This window comes from Molossus molossus, unplaced genomic scaffold, assembly GCF_014108415.1.
Source record: "Molossus molossus isolate mMolMol1 unplaced genomic scaffold, mMolMol1.p scaffold_m16_p_9, whole genome shotgun sequence".
Classification (NCBI taxonomy): Eukaryota; Metazoa; Chordata; class Mammalia; order Chiroptera; family Molossidae; genus Molossus; species Molossus molossus.
In genome coordinates, this window is record NW_023425403.1 from 23,170,664 (window position 1) to 23,177,657 (window position 6,994).

A 6,994-nucleotide genomic window follows, 5' to 3' on the forward strand; every position below is an offset into this window, starting at 1 on the left:
TGCTTTTGGCACAACATGTTAACTTAAGTTTTATATGAACTTGACAGGGAAAAAAAACCGAAGCAAGTGAATATATAGGAATTGCTGAACTTACATAAATGTTTCTTCACCTCAAGAGGTTTCAGTTTTTCAAAGGATCTTTTTTAAGGTTATGAGAAAAGACTAGGAAAAAATTAAGGAATTGAAACCCTTGTGTGTGTTTTATAGTTCTATGCCTCTGTTTTAGACAAGGGGTCATTGACCTCACCTTTCAACCTCCCAACTACTATTTTTACTGTGTCAGTGTTTATAACATTTACATTCTCTTCCATAACCATAATTTTCACAGCATATTGAGTTCAAGTCCTCATTTTTAACACTTTCAAACTAAAGGTTATAGCACATTTCTCAACAACTTTCACTGTCTAACTTCATATTTCAATCTTCTGGAGCTAACCCCTGCAGTCTGTTACCTTTCGTTACATTCCGGTGTTGAATTTAGTGTTGTCTGGACCACATGACATCTTCTTTCTTGGTTTATTCCATGCATTTTGGGGAATATTTACTTAGTAATTTCCTGAGAACATCTTATTTTATGAGAATAAATTGTTTAAAAATATTTGTTTGTTGTTTCCTTTGGTAAAATCTGAAGGTTGATAACAAATATAGGTATAGATTAAACATGAACCCTGGCACAATTGTTTGAGGACTGATACATTCTTATATTTAAAAAATATTTTATTTTCTTTAAAACACATTCTTTATATATCATTTAGGAAGTACAAACAAAAAGAAACAAAAGAAAACAATAACTCTCTTCCACAATTCCACCACCCAGAGTTAATAATTGTTAAAATCTTAGCAATTAGGTTATTTTTTGTATTCTTACAATCTCTTTTTCTATTCACAGAAAATTGTCTTTATCTTTAAAAATAGAGATATGATTATATTATTTGTGATATTGTTTGTAACCTGACTTTTAAAGTCAACATTATTGGGAAATAGTTTAATTGTATTTTATTTATTGTTTTAAATAAGTGTAGTCTTTAAAAACCAAATAGAATCAGGATGGTCTGAAATAACATTGTCATTAAGTAATACAATACTTTTATTTTAAATAGGCCCAAAAACTTTATCTGTATTATTAAATTTATCTCTCTTTCGTCCTCTCACAAAAGCATGGAGAATAGGGAGGATACATTAATAACCTGTTCAAGTTTCTTCTTTGTGTCAGAACCCAAGAATTGAGACAGATAATGACTTGTATAGAAATGGTGATTGTGATGGTTAATTTTATATGTCCCAATTGACTGGGACATGGAAGCCCAGATTAAACGTTATTTCTGGGTGTGTCTGTGAGGATGTTTTAGATGTGATTTGCATTTGAATCAGTAAAGTAGATTGCCCTCCCTAAAGTGGGCATCATCCAATCCACTGAGGGCTCAAAGAAAACAAAAGAGAGAATTCACTCTTTGTCTGACTATATTCAGTCTTCTGCCCTTGGATTGGGACTGATACCATCAGTACTCTTGGTTCTCAGGCCTTTGGACTATGACTGGCATTTACATTATTGGCTTTCCTGGGTCTCCAGTTTACAGATGGCAGATCATGGGACTTGGCCTCCATAATTACATGAATTACTTCCTTAGAATATCTATCTATCTATCTATCTATCTATCTATCTATCTATCTATCTATCTTTCTATCTATCCATCCATCCATCCATCCATCCATCCATCCATCCACCTCCTTTTTGCTCTATTTCTCTGGAGAACTCTGACTAATACAGTGATGGAGGTATTTTTAAACTTCAAGTGTTTTTTTTAATTTTTTATTAGAGTACAATTTTTTTCACCGAATGAATGGTTATTTACATATATTAAGGAAAAACTTCCTGATCTTTCCAAAAAGTTTCTTGATATCTCAAATGTACAGTGATAGGTAGGAAAAACTTTCTATATTTCATCTGCCTCAGTTTAACCATTGTTTAACCATTGTTTAGTGGTATGAGGACCTGTTTTAATGTAAATTAACTTCACTGACCACACAATAGTAGTTACAATGCTCTTTAATTGGTATACAGATGATGCTTGGGGTTGAAGATTCCTTGGAGTAACTCTGAAGTTCAGAGGCAGAGGGACTTCTGCTGAGATGACTAGAGCCACAAAGAGTCCAGGCATCGTTCTTTGTTTAGGGCTAACTGCTCAGATAAAGTGAAGAGTTGAGAGAGAAATGAGCTGCCATGACCCAGAACTACAAACTGTATTGTTCAAAACAACTGAAATGTATTCTCTCACAGTTCTGGAGGCTAGATGTCTGAAATCAAGGTGTCCGCAGGGCCACACTCCCTCTGAGGCTCTGAATAGATTCCTTCATTGTGTCTGCTTAGCTTTGGTGGTCCCCTCCATCAGTCCTGATGTTCCCTGGCTTATGGCCACCAGCTCCAATCTCTGCCTCCATCTTCACATGGCATTTTTTCTTTACAGCTTCACACCATTGTCTTCTAAGGATACCAGTCGTACTGGACTAAGGACCCACGTCATTCCAGTATAACATCGCCCTAACTAGTTACGTCTGTACCTACTCTATTTCCAAATAAGTCACATTCTGGAATAGTGGGGGTTAGAACTTGAATAATAATTCTTCTTTTTTTTTATATGAGACCCAATTCAACTCATAACAATGGCTTCTCAAATACTAGCCTTCGATGCAAAGATTTAGAAACTAGTGGTAAATATCACACAGCCAATACTGTGTTTTCTTTCTTATTTCCAAGCCTACTCTTTCTTGATGACAGGGAGGAAAAGGGCAAAGGAAATGATATGATATTTAGTTTTCTGAGAAACTATGACCCTTGTAAGGTTTAGTTATCAGAGGTAGCTTTAAAACATAACCACCATGCCTATCATTAATGTCACCTTTTACAGTTTATAAAAGGCTGTCACACACATTATTGCTGTGATCCTGACAGTGTTCCTGTGAGACGGATTGGGCTGGTATTACCATTTCTTCCATTCTACAGAAGTAGAAGCAGAAATTTCAGCAGGTTACACAGCTAGTAAGTCATGGATTTCTGACATCAGATTACTTTTTCATACCACCCATGATACTTCGGGAAGTAAGTCAAATCTCTCTCTCCCCTGTGGCTCCCTACATTATATTCAGTAGGTATTAGCAGGTATTTCCTTGGGCCACATCAACTTGGGGGAGTCATGGGCAAGGAACAGAATAAAAAACCTATCAATCCTTGGGAATGGCTGACAGATATTCTCCCCAGTTCTGTCAAGTGCCTAGGAGCTTCTGAATGGCATTGGGTTTTCCATTCCAGTGGCAGATTTAACAGAAAGCTTATACTTTTCTTCATGGCTTTCTCTCTATGTATGAGGAATTATATGCACACATTACTCTATACAGAAAAAGAGAATCTTATGAAAAGAGGTTCTATTAAAGTGAAGGGAGATTTAGGCTCCTTCTTATCTAAAGAAGGCCTATGATCCTCACCCACTTACCTGTTTAAAAAATATATAGTAATAGTAATAGTAATACATGCAGAAGGAGCATAAATCAAAACAACATAAAAAATGCATGTTCAACAATCTTGATTCTACTCATACCTCCATTGCCTAATTTCCATCCTTTGCAAATAGGAACGTATATTTTCATCCCCCCACACTCCACATTTTGCACAAAAGGTAGCATACTATTTATGGTCTCTGGACTTTGCTTTTAAAAATTCAACCATGTACTTTGGAAGTCTTTCCACAGCAGTGTACACAGAGATTCTTCATTCTATGTTATGCTGCATAGTATTCTATTACACAAATGTAGCATAAATTACTTAAACAGTTCCTTGTTGAAGGGCCTCTGGATTGTTCCAAGTTGCTGCTGTTAAAGACAATGCTGGAAACAAACTTGTACACACACCATTTAGTGTATATGCAAATATATCTAACACTAATTCCTAGAAATAAGCTTGCTAAGTCAAAGGATAGATACATATGTTATTTTGATGACTTTTGCCAATTGCCCTCCACAGTGGTTGAACAAATTTGTAGTTCCTCTGGTATGGTATCAAAGTATATGTTCCCCCAGAACTTTTACTAATAGAGTATATTGTCAACATTTTGCATATTTTTTCATTTTCTTATGATAAATGAAGTGAGAAAATTTCCATATGTTTAAGGGCCATTTGTATTTCCCTTTGTGTAAATTATTCAAGTTCTTTGCCATTTTCAGCTGGCAAAGTTGGTTTCAAATTTAGGTGCTCATTATGGTATTTAATTATCTTACTTATACAAGTACCACATTTTCAATGCAAAAAAATTACCCTAAATGACAATACCCCACATTTGAAGTATAATTACTAGACCTATTTCTATGTATACATACACTTATTTTTATAACACAGCATCATATTACACATATTGTTATGCTATCTGTTTTGTAACATTTCATGAACATCTTACTATGACACCTCAAAGGGTTCCATACTAAGGAGGCATGGAATGCTTGGTGCTAGAGGGATGAGCAAGTCCAAGTCCATGGGAAATGGAAATGTTTCAGACACCAAGGAGATCAGGAACATACCCCAGGTCTGCAGAATCAGAAGTAGGAGAAATGATAGGGTCTTAGAGATGAGGTAAGAATTCAAAGAGAATATTCTGGCAAGTACAGGATAGACCAAGTAAGGGGGAGGGGAGACTCTGGGTTGGATAGTTGCCATAAAGTGTGTGTGCAGACTCTCACCTGGCCAGGGCATCCCATGGGCAGAGGCAAAGATGACATTGGTTTGGTCTGGGACAACTATTCTAATTCTAAAGAATAATATTACCAGAACACTGCACTTCTACTTACAATGACTAGATAAAGGTTCATTAACTTTCATATATTATCTGGGGATTTTGCAGTATAATTTCCTAAGTCTATCTCCTGGTGCCTTCTATCAGTATAGACATAAAACATATGATTCAGATTTACAAAATGATTTTTATTAAATTTTTTATTGACCTTGTGGTTCATTAAAAAAGATCCCTCACATTCTTGGGTTTTTGCTATTCTCCTACCCGCTCTCAAGTGGTTTCCTCTCCACTATACCCACTCATTTTATATTTCTAATGATTTTCAAAGTGTGGTTCTTGGATCAGCAGCATTAGTTGGGCACTTGTTACAAATGCAAATCATCAAGCTCCACCCTAGACCCTTTGGGGAAACAAAGCAACTATGTGGGTGGAGATCAGCAATCTGTATCCTAACAAACTTGCCAGCTGATTGTGCTGCAGGGTCAAACTTGATAACTACTATTGTAGAACACTAGTCTGAACGTATTTTTTAAGGAAGGACTACAATAAAGCTTTTGATGGAAACTAGAAAGAACCTTTGCATTTAATCTTCTGGCAATTCTATGAGACAGTATGTTTATTCTCTTTTTATAGCTGAAGAAACTGAGGCCAAGAATTGTCTAGTAATTTGCTCAGTTTTTAAGAATTGGATCTTGTGTTTAAATTGAGGGATGCTGTGTTCAGGGAAGGTAGAGGGGCAGATGAAGATAGAGATGGAGATAGAGATAGAAAGATAGGTAGAATATAAATGTGTGTGTGTGTGTGTGTGTGTGTGTGTGTGTGTGTGTGTTGGCACCATGGGGATAGAAGAAAGAAAGGATTTTTGCATTAGTAGTTAAGGGTTAAGGTCCTGGCCTCTATCTCACCCCATATACAAAAATTAACTCAAAATAAATCTAAAACTGTAAAACTCTTAGAAGAAAATATGAGTAAATCATTGTGATCGTGGATTAAACAGTGGGTTCCTAGTTATAATACCAAAAGCACAATTAAAAAAAAAAAAGATAAATTTGACTTCATCAAAATTAAAAGCTTTTGTGCTGCAAATGATACCATTAGGAAATCAAAATATCAGCCCACAGAATTGGAGAAAATATTCACAAATCATGTACCTGGTAAGAAACTTGTATCTAGAATATACAAGTAATTCTTACTAGTCAACAATAAAAAACAAATAACCCAGTTAAAAAATGGGCAAAGGATTTGAATAGAGATTTCTCCAAAGAAGATATAAAAATTGCTAATAAGCATGTAAAAATATGCTCAATATTATTAGTCATTAGGGAAATATAAATTGAACTTATGAGATATCACTTTACACCTGGTAGGCTGGCTAAAATATAGATGATATACCATAACAAGTGTTGGTAAGGATGTGCAGAAACTCGAAAACTTCATACATTGCTGGTGAACATGTAAGATGGTACAGGCACTTTGGAAAACAGTTTATCAGTTCCTCAAAATGTTAAATGTAGAGCTACCCTATGACCCAGCGATTCCATTCCCAGGCATGTACCCTGACAAACCTCAGAACAGGGAGACAGGGGTGATGGATGAGATGAACCGAAGAACTTATATGCATGTATGCATAACCAATGGACATAGACAACAATGCTAGGGGCATGGGATGGGGCGGGATAGGGAGGAGGGGGTTTAGGGGAGGAAAAAGAGAAACATCTGTAACAAAAATAAATTAATAAAAATTGGAGGAAAAAAAAGAAATGAAAATATATATTCATGCAAAAACGTTTACACAACTGTTTGTAGCTCCATTATTCATAATAGCCAAAAAATGAAAATAACCCAAATGTCCATCAATTAAATGAATAAATAATATGTGCTATATCCATAAAATGGAATATTATTTGTCAATAAAAGGGACTAAAATACTGGTACGTACTGTAACACAAATGAACCACAAAGACATTATGTTAAGTAAAAGAAGCCTGATACAAAAGACCACATATTGTTTGATTCCACATATGAACTGTTCAGAGTGGGTAAGTCCAAAGTGACAGGAAATAGATTAATGGTTGCCACGGGCTGGAGGAAGGGGGAATAGGGAGCAACAGCTAATGAATATAGACTAATGAGTATGGACTTTCTTTTTGGTGTGATGAAGTGTTCTAAGATTAGATAGTGATGATGGTTGCATGACTCTGTGAATATACTAAAGA